The 13467-nt window shown below is 37.6% G+C and overlaps 1 long non-coding RNA gene across 1 annotated transcript in view; it reads right to left on the reverse strand.

The window, feature by feature from the left end:
* The window catches only part of LOC118160847, a 17269-nt gene extending 4598 nt beyond the window's left edge, over nt 1–12671 (reverse strand). Inside the window, exons 1-2 of the long non-coding RNA XR_004747706.1 lie at nt 11761–12671; nt 3813–5328 (exon numbers count right to left, since the gene is read on the reverse strand). This is a non-coding gene — a long non-coding RNA (uncharacterized LOC118160847). The remainder of the gene's footprint in view (nt 1–3812; nt 5329–11760) is intronic.
* Between the last annotated feature and the right edge of the window lie 796 nt (nt 12672–13467).

Below are 13467 nucleotides of genomic sequence, written 5' to 3' on the forward strand. Positions count from 1 at the left end.
TCTTTCTTTCTCTCTCTCTCTCTCTCTCTCTCTCTCTTTCTCTCTTTTTCTCTCTCTTTCTCTATTTCTTTCTTTCTTTCTTCTTTCTTTCTCTTACTCCTTCCTTCCTTCCTTCATTTGAAAAACAAAACAACAAAACATTTTCAAGTTTTATTTTTCTGGAAGTCATTGTGAGTAACATTTGAATTTCAAGACATTATCTTGTCCTTAAAGGTTTTCCTAATTGAAGTCATCATCTGGTATTTTTGCCATAATCTGAGTACTTTCTCATGACTTCCTTCTATAGGTTCTTTTATCACCTGGTAAAGCAAGATCAATATCTCATCTCTTGTATAAACAGAGCTAAGAAAATATTGAACAGTTCTTCTAATATTGAGGCAGGTAACTAACCAAAACACGATATCCACTCATCCTCATTCAAAATCATCAACAAATGAAAAACGCAGCACCTATCCGTTGCCAGTTACCACTGTCTTACATAATGGCATAATTAGTTTCCATGACCTAGCAGAATAATTTGAAAGGATTTCTCCAGATGTTGGTGTACTTGGGGAAGAGAGATAGGAGCTTTTATATTTTTTTGAGGTAATGGGCCTGCAGATCATAATATATACACATATGCTCTTGAATGAAACCAGAAAGGAAGGAAGAGGGAGAGGAAGAAAGGGAAGGGGAGAAGGGGGCTTAGGTTGCCTCTTCTGCCCCTCTCACCACGACAGGCATGGTCCTCAAAATTTGAATGAAGGAGACACTAATGAGAGAACTTCTAAGAGTTTGACTAACAGGCTAACATATACACTCAAGAGACAATTTTATCCTTCTATCAATGTAGCAGGGCCCTCTCACAGAGACATTTCCTATGACTTGGGGACCTGAGATCACTTCGCTATTCCCAATTTTGTGTGAGATGCATCTGCTCTATGCCTGCCATTCCCTGTGTCTGTGGCAGCTTTTAAGATCAGATGGATGCCTACATATGACAAGGGAGGAGTAGAAATTAAAAGGAAGGGGAACAGTTGGTAACAGCAGATAGTAGGATTGAAAGTAGAGCTGCCATTAAATAAGTTTAATTAATTGCCATTTATCTTTTCCATCCATTCTTTTTATTCCATCCCTTAATATACTTGCTCTCTGCCACATCTGCAGATTGCTCTCTTGATGCTCTTTCTGCTTCTCCATTCTCTCATGTTTCTTCTTCTCCAACAATCTTCTACATGCCTTCATTCAATAGCAGTGCTAAAACTATAAAAATCTGCAAGTGCTATGTTCATGAGCTGCATATCTTGTAAGCCCTGAATCAGGTGTTACCAAAGCTTGTTTTCCTTTGATCACAATCAAATCCACTGTTCATTGTTCATGGGATAGGATTCATAATTTCAACTATTTGTAAACCAAAACCACAAGCAATCAAAACCCCAACAGCAAACCAAACCAACAAACAACAACAACAACAAAAAAACTTTTTTTCATTGATCTTGTTAAAGAAAGCAAAAACAAAACAAATATATATATATATATATATACTTTTTCCTTAACAAGATCCATGAAACTTACCTGTTCTACAACTGAACAGTTGCATCAGAACATCGGAATTGCTCATTGGTCCTTTCTTTGTACAACTAGGTTGTTATGGAATGCAGACTGGATTTAGTCCTTCCATGGTTGTGGGTGTGTTATTCAGATTTCTAGTTCCCATTAGTCAGAAATCACACTGGATAGAGAAAAAGCTGAAAATACTTCCTAGTGTTTCCACCCTACTATCCTGCAGAAGTGTCTTAAGATTTTATTTACAAAAATAACAATTGAAGCCTGAATTGAGGCTGTGATGATACTATATTATGCACAAAGCATGTATAGCAGATGTATTATGTAATATAACCAATAAAACAAAGAATATATAATTGTTTTCCATAGTTTCCAATAGCATATGGTATTAAAATAAAAACATTATTTGAAATAGCAAGCTCTTATGAAATTACTTAAAAATCTTAGGCTTGGACTGCACAACATGACTGCACTAATTACTGTACTGTGACGGGTTAGCCTTGGCCAGCAGCCAGATGTCCACCCAGCTCTCTCACTCCACCTCCTCAGCTGGACGAAGGGAGAAAATAAGATGGAAAATTCTGTGGGTCAAGATAAAGACGGTGACATTGCTTACCAGTTACTCTCAGTGGTAAAACAGACTTGACTTAGGGGGCATTAATTTAATTTATTGTCAATTAAAATAGATTTGGGTAGTAAGTAATAAAAACAAAAATTAAAATAACACTTCCCCCCCCTCCCCCCCTTCTTAATCCAAGAGTCCAAGGTTCCTGTGATATATAAATCATATATTTTCATTTATTCTCTGCTTTCTGATAAAAACAGTGAAATGTTAGTTCCTTTTAGTATTTATTATTTAGTGTTATTCTGCTGTATTCTTGTAAGTTGACCTTTTAATATTTTCTTGATGTAGTTCACAGTATATCATATTATTAAAATATTAAGAACTGTATTTTCAAATGTGTCTCATTTGTTGCAAAAAGAAGTGAACAACAAAAATTACAAAGCCAAACATTCTTTCATTGTATTACATTTCTTCATTGAGATGGGGTAGTGACAGGTTTCTAAAGAAGTGCATTCTCCAGCAAAAGTATCTCTCTGGGAGCAGGGAGAAGAGAAATAGATCATGCAGAAAATCTGTAGATATGATGAAGACATTTTGCTGTCACTCAACAGAATATTGTAAATTGTTATAACATCTTTGAGCACATTGATGCTTTACTTTGCATTTTCTCATTAGCCCAACTTTCAGATACCAATAATACTTTATTATTTAATCTGAAAGACACAAGTTTTATATTAAATTGTATTATACTAGTACTGCTTAAAGAAATTTCAGAACTACTAAAAGTATATTTGGTTGACAATTCAGACATTTTTAATTTATAAACAGTCATTGACCTCAGTTTATCCTGGCTTCATGTCTCCACATACACACACACACACAAAATAATCTCTAGAACTGGACATACTAAGGGGAGTTAAATATTTTTTCAGTTTCATGAAATCAAGAGGAATACAAGGGTTTTAGTGTATCCGATTGTATCACTGTCAGCTAGCAAAATAAAACTTCTTGTGTGAATATTTCACAACATTTGAACACAATTTCTACATAGTATTTGATTAACAACAGACCTGGCCAACAGCAACATAAATAATTGTCTGAAACTTGATACAGATTTAAAGAATGTATTCATTAAAACCTGTTTAATCATATATTTTTTTGCTACATCATTTGCTTTTTAGCCTTTTTTTTCCCCAGATTACTCCACACTTCCATTTTCCTAAATGGTTTGCAGTCTTCCCAATCTGAAATGTCCCTATTATGTTCCTGTGCAGTGGTCCTATGTCATCCTGCCTTCTTTTATTTCTTTTTCCTTATATTTCATATCCCTGTAAATGTACTTCTTCCAATTCTTAGTATTACAAGCTTACACAATGTAGAAAAGTCTCTCTTTTTTATTCTTATTCCTCTTTCCACTGTCACGTATCCATTCCTGTCCTCAGAACTTGACCCACAAAATTGTGTTTTGGAATTGCATTGGAATCTGACCAACAGTCTCACTATCAAGGACAAAGTTGTAAACAAAGGATGTGGAACAGGTGCAAAGTCAAATCCTTTCAATTTACTGAAATTTTTAGGCATGATTTCTTTCAATTCTCCTTTGTAGTCCTGCCTTTTCTACTAGTCTCATGGTAATAAACAGCTCGTTTACTCCTGAGATGAGGCAATGGGGATGTGCTGCTTCTGTCTCAATTTATCTTACCTCAAAGCGTTCTAGCTGCTCCGGGCTCTGTTATCACTTTTGCTTTACCCTTCCCAGCCTGCTTGTGGGTTTCACTTCTTTCTGAAACATGAAACTGTTGAGGGCTTCTCTAATCAGTTGTGGAAAGAACAAGTTCACTATCATTCACTTTTTTGGTCACCCAACAGTGAAAACAGTGAGTAACTAAATAGCTACCACTTGGCAAACATGTAAGATACAGCAAAGGCATTAGAGCAACTTCAGAAAAACAAAATTGTTTATCTTATTCCCATTGTAACTGTAAGAACTGGATTTATTATACAAAAATACTCAAAAAGATTTGCTGCTATTTATCGAGGAAAGCCACCTACCTGTTACAAAGGGCCAAAAGGTTTGCCTTGTTTTGCTTGGATGATTAATTTTATTTTGCTTGCAGTCTTTTTAGTGACTCTGCTCACTCTGCTTTTTTAACTGTCATCTTCCAGTTGCTAGAGGGGTTTTGGTGTTCCATTCTACCTGTTCCATTCTACCATTTTGCTTCTTGCTAAGGAATAGCACCATGGTTTTACCTTCTTTGCTTACTTGCTGTTTCACCAGTAGCGGTAAGAGAGTGTTTCCCTAGAATAGGAGAGCAAGCATTTTTAGGGCTAAAGTCCCACTCAGGATGATCCTTTTGCAATCTCTCCTCTCTTGGCTATGCACACATGTATGGGTGCGCGCCCACATGCGTGCTCCTGATGTCCCTCTGGCAGCTCTGGAGAAAACTGTTCCCACTACACATGGCATATATGGAAGTAAACAATTTGCCCAAATTGCCTTCCCCAAGTGCCCGTTCAGTGCTTTTATGAAACACGTCTTGTCAGAGGGCAGTGGTCCTGGAATGTGCCTGCCAGTGCTGGGAGTGCTGCCTGGCCTTGCTACCTGCGGCCACAAGACGGAAGGGAGGGTGGCCTGGGGTCCTGCCTGAGGTGAGGCGAGGCGGTTCCGTGCCCCCCGTGTAGCCGTGTGGGGCTCCGACGGCCGCCGTGTGAGCAGCTGCCATGGCGGCCCGCCCGCCGGGAGCTGTCACCATGGCAATGCGCGTGAGGTAAATGGTGTTGCCTAGCAACCGGGGCTTCGGGCACGAGGAGTCTCTAGAGAGTTCGGAGAACAGCCGTTGGAATGGGGGGAGGGGAAGGGAGCTGGCGTGGGGGAGGAGAGGGAGCCTGAAGCTGCTTTGACACCAGGCCCAAAAACGGACCCCAAACTGGTCCCGAAACCGTCCCCAGGAACGTGCCAGAATGCCGATATGGCGTTGGCCTAGTGCTGCAGGGTGCTGTGGCCATCCTTGGAGCAAGCTCTCCACAGGAACTGCTCATCCTCTGTGTTTGTCCTCGTTCTCCCCTTGCTACCAGGGAGAACAGCCAGGAACAAGTAAAAGCATGCACGGCGATGTGAAAGGAAGTTACAGAAAGTCCCTGTCCCAGTTTTGGTTTTCTTGGCGGAGACTGAGGTCAGAAAGAGCTCCTTGAGCACGTCTGCTTCATGCAGTTGCTTTCTAAAATTAAATCACAGGGACAGAATTTTTAATCTTTCAGTAATGCTAATAGGTAAAATGTAATTCTTTAAAACAGAACTTGTTTGGGAGACTTGCTTAGGTCTAGGCGTTTGTATCCCAACAAAAGAGGTCCCAAGAGAAAGAGGTCCAGAAGAAGCTGATGGAGCTGACTGTCTATGTTATGACAGTTACATTTCTTTGGTTTTCTGTGCTAGACAACAGATTGGAAGAAAGTGGAATACAGAGACTTGATGATAGCTTCTACATTGACTGATTTCTCAGGAAAGACATGGTGGTTATGATGGAGAGGAACATGTAAATCTTCACTTAATATGAATTAATAATTTAAAAAATAGAAGTGAAATAGAAGAAGGGAAAATGGAAGAAAAAATATATTGATGATAGTAAAATATTAGGTTGTCTATCTATACTTCTGTATCATATGCACTCATATGAAATACCGTTTTCAGGTGTGATACTACCATCTCAAACACAGGCACACCATTACAGAAATTTGAGTTCAAATGTAACTGAAAACATTGATGAAAACAAAAATGAAAGGTTGAGAATGTTCTGTTTAGCAAGTAATAAGTGACAACAACTATGAAAGCTATGAAAAACTACTGTGTGGCATAGAGATTTCAGGCTGACTTTCCATTTGGCCTTTCAAAAAGCCCATCAAGGGCAAATTGTGAAAACCGAATGACACAGACTGTGGATGTACTAAGTTACAACAGTCAGGAAGCCCGATGGGGTTTGTAGTCTACGTATTAGAACTGCCTGGTGCTGCCCATGCACCATCTGATGTGAAAGAAGTTGCTCCAGTACACCACCTTTCTGTGACCACTGCAGCTCACTCAGATGAGATTACACATAGTAATTTCTACACCACATAACATAAATTGGTTCTACAGGTTCATATGATGTCTCAAATTTAAATGTATTCATTTTTGATCTTGTTGGGTTTAATTCTACATCAGGCATTAAATTTGAGTCTCTCTCACAAAACAGTTCTGAGCTTTTTCTATTACTGTCAAATTGCTCAATGAGGGAAAAAAAAATAATTCTTTTGACAAAATCCCCACACAGCAATCTGAATTCCTGATACTAGAACTATTCTACCGGTTTTCGTTTAGCATTTTAGAATTACCATTTTAGTATAAACCTTGCTGCTCTCTGTGAAATGGGCATTTTCAAGGAGCTGCTGAGGAGCCAGAAGCAAGTATCTGGACAGACTCACTGCCATGGTAGTGAAAGCAAATTTGTGAAGTCCCAGATTTAGTGCTCCCTCACCCCTCAATTCCTTTGCCTAACTTTGCCTAACTTTCCCTAATTCTTCAGACATTAGAATTTTACTGTAAAGTACATATCAGTGTGGTGTGTACACTTCATTCTGAAGTGTAAAATTTTGTAACTGGTTTCTAGTTGATGTGATAAAATTCCCTGGCTTTCTATCTCCCTTTTTTGCTACTTCCACCAGCACCAGTTGTTCAAATTGTGGTGTGCTGCATAAGAAAAGGATGTACACTATTCAAGATATATGGAAGAGAATATTTCTGTCTGTTGAGATCATGTTTTACTGTCACTTGGAGTTTTAACTGAAAGCACATTTATTATTATCAAGCACAAAACAGTAACATTTCTGCAGTCCTCTGTGCTATTGAAAGTAACATTTTTTTACATATATCCAGCTTTTGCATGTGCCCCCTCTGGCTATTTATCAGTGCTAAGCAGTTACATATAAAATGTACATTTCCTCTGACCCACAACTGACTATGTGTATTGGTATGCTGTTAATTTACAATTCTGATTTTGTAAACGATGTCATAAGCTTCAGAGTATTGAAATTGCAGGCCTGTAGAACTTCACATGTTCATCTGACTGGCAGTGACAATGAAACGTACTAGGAATAAACATGAATCCCTGATTCAGGAATACATTTTATGATGTAAGCTTTAGATGTATCAACAGGTTTTTGTCTCATTTTACATCACCCATAGCTCATGTGCTGGCAGTGCAGTGCCGCTTCCTCTTCTCTAGGACCCAAGATAATGCTCATCAGCTCTGCAAGGCACGTAGTGAATGAAGAGTCGGAGAAAGCCTGTACAGACAGGCTGTGTCCACAGCACATCTCCCAGAATGCTGCAGTAGTTCCTCTGCAAAATCTTGTTCCTTGGCAACAGCGTGTGATGTTACTATCAAGGGGAGCTCGGCATAGGACAAAATGTGCCACAGCCTTTGAACCACAAGGTCTATTGATTCTAGCCTTTAGAAAGCTGAGAAGCCTATGCTTGAAGAAAATGAGGATTTCAACTTTAGGTGCTAGACAGTGCACCAGGACAGTTACCAATGATGTTCCCGAGCTTTCTAGGCTATTTTGCTTTACTTCAGGGATTAAAAGGTATTTTCGCTGCAGGGCTGCAAAATTAATGGATTTTTCTTAGGAATGTATGACTGAAGCAACCACCTTTCTTTCTTATGAAAAGCAACATAACTCCCTGTTTATACTTCTAATTATTTTGTTGTTGTTGATGATGATGATGTTGGATTGTTTTTTGTTTGTTTGTTTGTTTGGTTGGTTGGTTTATTGTTTTTGCAAGTGCAAAGTTGTTGGGTCCAGCTTGGTGGCCCAGCATCACTGTAGATAAACCGTATTCTTCCTTCTTTTTCTTTTCAGATTCAGTTTGAAGATGGAATATGACTTCCATGCATCTTCACTGAAGCTAGACATGAAAATAGTAAGAATAATAAGTATTACATTTGAACTGTTTAAAAGGGAGATACAAAGGAAAAAAAATCCTACTATTGCATCTCATAAAGATATAAACCAAGTCTTGGATTTACTGTAGATCTCTTCAGAAAAAAATACAGAGATAGCATTCACAACTCTGCAATTGGAGGAAAAGGTTAATTTTTCATAATTTGTTTTCTCTCAAGCATATTACAGATATATGCATTTTTCAGTTGTCCACAGACTATTTTTTTTTTTTTTAAAAAAAAAAAAAGGTGTGAGTGTGGGAGAGAAAGGAAACTTTTACAAAGTGAAATAAGCTAAAACTTTAAGCTTTTCTATGCAATGGTTGCAGTTAAATGTTCTGTTTTGAAAGAGTACAAGCTCGATATTTGGTTGAGCTTCATAATACAAAGACTGTAATTACACTGAAATTATAGCATAGTTACACAAGTAATTTTTTATCCTACAATTACCACTAATTCATGTAACCACAAAGAGTGTGGCTGGAAATAATTATAGAGTGAACACAATGGTGTTAGTACATCTGAGATACGCACACATACATTTATATAGATGTGATCGTGTGTCTGTCTATATGTGTATATGGAATTCTGATGTAGAATAGACATGTGTAGTGCAGAATGGGAACATCTGACTTAGCTGTATAGTTATTTGTATTTGTATTGGCATTAATTAATCTTGAAAAAGCATGATTTTAAACGGGTATCAACTCAACTGCAACTACACGGTAATTAACCACTGTGTGATAATATCAATATTCTATATGCTTAAAACACAAAAACTTTTAACCCCCTATTGCCCATCACAATAAAAATTGAAATAGCTACTTCATTTTAATCTATTATTTGCAATAGTTTATAAATGGCCATATGTTGAAATGTCACATCAAAAAATAATAATCATTGAATTATTTGAATCTGATGAAATTATTCCAAACTTGGTTTTGATACTATTGTAATTCTCAAAGAGGTAAGATGTAGAATTTTTGGTTTGCAGTATTCCTGGTTTTGTGTAAAAAACACTGAAAAATCACTGGAGTTTGAACCTATTAGAAAGGCTAAAATATGAGAGGTTCTAGCTTCTTACTTGCACATTTCACACTAGCTATCACATTTTTTTTTTAATGCATATTTCTTAAATTTTTATATTGCACTAAATGTCACTATAGAGAATAAGGAATGCTTATAATCTGACATGAAGAATCAAAAAGACAAAGGCAGTGCCAAAAAGTAGCAGTGATCTTTTTGGTTCCATGATTTTGGTCTCAGTTTTTCAGTTTTGGGCTTTGTCTTTCTGCTTTATAAGGCAAGGATATTGCAGAAAAACGGAAGGGATTAGTTACAGGAAACGCTAAGAGAACAAGGGAAGGAAGGTTGCGCAGGACCACTGGAAGCAGGAAGTGCAAAGCTGATAAAAGAAGGCAGTGAGTGAGTGCAGTACAGGAAGCAGTAAATCAGATAGGGTCAGAAGAGACAAGTATAAAGAATACAGCTCAGTGACATCATCAGTGAGACCACTGAAATTACTTCTGTGTTTGTGTCTGTGTCTGCCAACACCAACCTTTGGTGGAATTCTTACAGGAAAAGGAAAATGTTTATTCTTCCCCTTAGCTCATGTAAACACAGAATGATGGTGTGGGGGAAGATGACTGCATGGAAACGGGGTCACTGAACGATGAGGTCTGAAATGATTTTTGGCCTACAACAAGGCTAAAATACACCTGCAAATAGCATGCTGATGAAAGGGCTTATTTGCCAACGTACCTGCAATTCTACTTCTGCATATTTTGTGATTAATGTAGAAATATGCAGCTAAGTCAAAATATGCATTTACCATTCAGGATGTCTTTGCAACATTATCTCTGCTGTGAAATTCCACTGCTCATGCTAGTCCAGTTCTAACAGCACGTTCCTCTAACTTCCTGCCTCTAGAGGCAAGAAAGCTAATGCAACCTTATACACACATACTCTGCTGCATTATATTATTCATCTGTAAGTGGAAGATTATATACTCAAATCCCTCCCATAGCCGAATGCCTGCACAACAGCATGGCAAGGCAGTATTAAATACTTGGAATGAGGCTCTCATTAGTCACAATTTAGTGCCTCAGGAAGACTCACTTTGTTAGCTACCAAGCTTAGCCAGTCAATTAACGTCTAAGCCTTCTCACCTTACCTGCATTCAATACAGTCAGATTAATATACCTATAAAAACATGTATCTCTGAAGTACCTAAACTGGGCAAGGTTTGGTAATATTTATGACCATTATAACATCTTATATATATTCATCCATGTACAGACTTGTATATTCTTAAGTGGGCCTTCAATAAGTGTGTCACATACATCTAGTAATAATTATTGTATGGGCGGGTCTGTTTTATGATGGCATATATAAATATGTAATACTATTGGTATGAGGAGTGTAGACAACTGGGGAGCATTACAACAAATGTATAACAACAGATTTCCTCCAAACACCGATGATTACACTTAATAGCAGGAAAACTCATTTTGAAACAGAACCATGTCTGAGCTGGAATGGTGCAAGCCAATCATTCCCCATTTTAAAGTATTCTAAGGTCCTTTTTTTTTTTTTTTTTTTTTTTTTTAATGAAAATTATCAAAATGAAAACAACAGGGGGAAAAAAAATCTAGTCTTTTTACTGAAGCCAATGAGTTTTCCTTGGAGGTTTCCTATATAGGCATGATAGCTTGTGAGAACTGATGAACTTGGAACCCAAGATAAGATCCTATAAACAGCATACTTTTATGAATATCCAACATCAAGAGGCAGAGAAGAGGGAAACAGGAATGGAAAAGCAAATTGCACCATGTTAATGCTGGAGTATCCTACCAGTTGATCACTGGATGTTACATTTGTCTTCTGATCTAAACAGACAAACAGATGACAACACTTTTTTAATTTTAAGATGCTCTACTTTATACCACAAAAGATATAATTCCTTAGGAGGTAAGATCTGCTTAAGAAGCTGGAAATGTGGTAACAGTATGTGCAGTTGCATCCAAATTACTTTTTTAAGAAATATTTTCAGGGGCAAGCTGGCAGCTTCCTCTTAATATTACAAATGTTGGTTGTCTATTTCCTTCCAAATAGGTTCTTGAAGGAATTATTTGATTTCTTCCCCATGGGAAAAACAAAAAAAAAATAAAACCCAAATAAGCAAACAAACAAAAAGACATTGAAATCATTGAATATGCATGCTACAAAAATGAAAGGAAAAAAAAAAAAAAAAAAAAAGCCAATTTCGGAATGCATTGGTGGTATTGATGGCCAGGATATAACATCAATGGGCTCCTTGAACTCCTCTTAAATTAAAATGCCTAGCAAAGAAAAGGCAAAGAAAAGATTTGGAATACATTTAGAAACAGACCAGTGAGTCAAAATCGCAGTACAACAGACTCAAGAGTGTTCATTCTTCACTTTAGAAGCCACTTAATCTATATAAAGAAAGCCAAAGGAGAACTCATGAGTCAATATGATTCACATGATTTCAGGAAATGGCCATATACCAGATTACATGAAAAGGAGAAGGAATGACCTCATCACATCTGAAGACCAATACAGAAAAGACCTGTGTAATCTTCCTGCTGGTTTCTTTCTTCCCACAATGGCACTGACAAATACATCCAAGCAGCTGGTACTAGGTCATCTCACCTGTTTCAGTATTGCACATATGGAAGTTCTGGAGGAAGTGGGTCACAGTGAATTATATGTGTCAGATAAATTATTCTGCTGCTTATTCCTTTCCATCCAGCATTCCTCTGCACCTGGATCAACTTCTCCATTTTACTTGTGTACAGTTTTCTCCTGACCTTAGAGCATCTTGTCCTGATGTCATCTCCCTGTTCCAAATGCAACTGCACCATATGTTTGCAGTTACAACCTGTTTGGAAGTAAATGCAGAAAAGGGTACAGAACTCCTCAGAGTGGCCACATTTGTACTTCTATGTGACCTGATTGAGGACCCTCAATTATAACCCTATTCTCTTGAGAGAGACATTTATCATGTTCTCTCTAAGCAAATACCAACTCTGCATGGGCCTGAAGGTCCCAGAGAAATGAGCTCCAAGTGAAACAATCAACCAACCAACCAACCAAACTCCTCTCCAAGTACACTTCAAACTGGTGAAAGGGATAATCAAAAAGTGATAAAGAAAAGCTAATTTCATCCTTGCTGCCATTCAGCCTAGTATTTGGACAATAAAGATCTGTGTTTTTTCTTGATCATTTCTACTTGCAGTCATTCTGCTCTCCTGATAGACAGAGGCAGTCATCTGCTGAGTTCCTGATAAAACTCTAAGAAAGAGAGGGGGATGAAGGACAAACTTGCTGAGTTCATGTTTGCATCTCAGAAAAATGGCCAGAAAGCTGACAAGTGAAGAAGCCAGGTATTTCACAGCCTGCCAATTGCAATTCATTCAGTTGGTTATCCATCCAACATATGTATCCTAAAAATTAGAAAAGTTTTTGTAAAACTGTTAACACATTCTTATCATCAAACTACCTTCTTCGCTTTTCACTTCGTTACTTTTCATCCTGTTCCAATGGGTATGAAATAAAATAATCATTCTGTTCCTTTCTCCAGATGCATTTTCAATATTTCAACATTTCCTCTCATTCTTCACTAGACTAAACATGTCCAGTTATATCAATCCTGGGTTAGTCTTTCTAGATTCCTTACCATTTTGCTGTTACTCATCTTTGGTTTTTCTCCAGCTGATGTGTATTTTCTTGGAGTGTTGTTCCCATAACTGGACATGCTACTTTATGTAAGAATTAAAGTTCTGTTTTTGCAGTGGAAAATTCCACTAACCTTGCATATTCAAAAGTGATTGTGCAGGCATAACAGTGGGGGGTATGTTAAGATAAGCAGATAAGGGGACAGTGGAAGCTTCCGCTGTCCCAAAATAAGGAGGATGGCTAAGAAAAACAAGACAAGCAGTTGTGGAATCAGCAAGAACAAGAATTTATGAAATCATGGACCTCTCAAAAAAAAAAAAAAAAAAAAAAAAAGATAAAGGTGGTCAAATAAAACTGTACATAAAGAACATAGAAACAAGTGTCAGGTAGGTTGTAAACCTGTAGTACCCAGCCAATGAGGAAACAGAGAAGGAATCAAGTGTCGGGTAATAGAGGATATAGGGCTGTGATACACTTCCGCTGTGCATTCCTGCTTGCAGGATGCCCACCATGGCAATTGTAAATAAATTAGCTTCACAAGAGACTCTGTCTTAGAAAATTAATGGGATATTTCTCACATTTAGAGGTAAGTTTGTAGCAAGCTTTTTACTTGTTGCAAAGTGGGAGGAAATTCTGTCATTGTTCCCCATTCACTTTAAATGATTAGTACTACATTGAAGA

The sequence above is a fragment of the Oxyura jamaicensis genome, chromosome 1, assembly GCF_011077185.1.
Source record: "Oxyura jamaicensis isolate SHBP4307 breed ruddy duck chromosome 1, BPBGC_Ojam_1.0, whole genome shotgun sequence".
Lineage (NCBI taxonomy): Eukaryota > Metazoa > Chordata > Aves > Anseriformes > Anatidae > Oxyura > Oxyura jamaicensis.